This window comes from Suricata suricatta, chromosome 9, assembly GCF_006229205.1.
Source record: "Suricata suricatta isolate VVHF042 chromosome 9, meerkat_22Aug2017_6uvM2_HiC, whole genome shotgun sequence".
NCBI classification, from domain to species: domain Eukaryota; kingdom Metazoa; phylum Chordata; class Mammalia; order Carnivora; family Herpestidae; genus Suricata; species Suricata suricatta.
This window is the reverse complement of record NC_043708.1, coordinates 62,427,441-62,429,057: the sequence shown is the minus strand read 5'-3', so window position 1 is coordinate 62,429,057 and position 1,617 is coordinate 62,427,441. Positions and strand designations below refer to the sequence as shown.

Genomic DNA, 1,617 nt, shown 5'->3' with positions numbered 1-1,617 from the left:
GCTAGAGTAAGGAATTTTAGTGATGCCTTTTTAAAATTAGGGAATGAGAAACAGGAATTAAACATGTTTCTTCTGCTTTGTCTATTAAGTTTACCTTTGAGAAATATGGAGAGTAGAGGGGCAGGGGTGTGAACAAACTTGTGCTCGAATACTGTAATAGATTTACCAGAAATTTTTCTAATTTTTACCAAGAGGCAGTTTTTGTTTTTCTAGTTTACTAACAGACCATAAATGTACTTCTGGTTGGCAGCAGCTGCATCATTGTAACACAAAAAAAAGCAACCTTGGCTAACTCCAGTACCTTATGTAACATAAGAAATAAAGAATAACTTGGATTTAAAAGACTTTTTATATCTTAACTTTACTGATGATAAACTGTTTTCTGTGCAGGAAACAAATCTTTCCCCAAAGAGAAATTCTCCCCTAAATTACTTCTTTTAGACTTAACAAATTGGGGTAGATTCATGTTTTTGCTCATTTTTATCTGCCAGCAACTATTTTAAGACCTCTTCTAAGAGAGATTCTGATGACCTTGGGAAAGTCACAAGACTTCGGTTTCTTCAATGGTAAAGGGAAAGACATTTTTCTACTGTCCGTCCTTTCTCCACCTTGTTCAATACCAATGCCCGGAAAGGAAATACATCGAAAGCCTAGTGTACCCCAAAACTTGTAAAATTTCTGTAAGCTTCAAAAAATACTGAATATACTTAAGGCTGTATAATAAAAGCCTGGTGGCCGATGTTTCCTAAGGTTAGGCCGGTGGTTGTGTGGAGCTGGCGTCTTTGGGGCTACCTTAAACCCCTAAATCTTGGTATCTCTCTCAACTTCCATTAAGAACAGAATAAATCGCGGGCCTGTCTGCGTCTCTGCCGTGTCGATGGAGAAAGGGATTCTTGCTCCCAAGGAGTTTTGCCTTCTGGGTGAGTATGGCACCATGTCCCGGACGGGTGATATCTGTAGTAAGCGAGCGATCCCGACAGAAAACTAGCTGCACAGGCAGAAGTATCCGTGCGAGCAGGTCCCCGCCAACGAGCTAGGGCGCATATTTTCCTCTCTTTAATTCTTTAATGATCTGAGACGATGGGGGGATTTGCCGAGAATCTTTCAGTGCCCGTGCGATGGTTTGCAACGGCTAACACAGTATCAGGTTCCTTTGCAGTACTGTGGTTTGCTCTCAGTTTCAGCCAGAAACCGGAACCGAAGGAAAGGGAGAAAGCAGGGAAGGTTCGGAGTCGACCGCGCTCAGGGCTGCACGGTCTGCAGCTTCCAAACCGTGGAGGATGGGACGGAGGAGGAGAATACGGAGAAACGGGAAAGCGGAGGAAAAATACCCACGCCAATGGGTAAAAGGGAAAAGGTGAGAAGGAATGGAGTAGGAGAGTGAACCAATGGGTGGGAGAGGCGGAGGAAGAAGGGGGAGGGGCAGAAGCCAATGGGGGAGCCCGGACGCGAGCGAGGACGCGGCCCCGCGCTTGCTCCCCTCCCTCCGGCCGGAGCGCTCGCGCCTTCCCAAGCTCCCCGGAGACGAAGGCAGGGGCGGGGCCCAGCCGGGCGCGCGGCGCGGGAGGCTCCGCGAGGTGAGGGCGGCGGGGGCGGGGAATTGTGGGGAGGGTGGTG

At 47.9% G+C, this 1,617-nt stretch overlaps 1 protein-coding gene across 1 annotated transcript in view; it reads left to right on the top strand.

The window, feature by feature from the left end:
• Positions 1–1,279: 1,279 nt before the first annotated feature.
• Positions 1,280–1,617, top strand: part of ARHGAP5 (Rho GTPase activating protein 5) — a 79,786-nt gene continuing 79,448 nt past the window's right edge. Inside the window, exon 1 of the mRNA XM_029951541.1 lies at positions 1,280–1,357. The gene's annotated coding sequence lies outside the window, so the exon portion shown is untranslated. The remainder of the gene's footprint in view (positions 1,358–1,617) is intronic.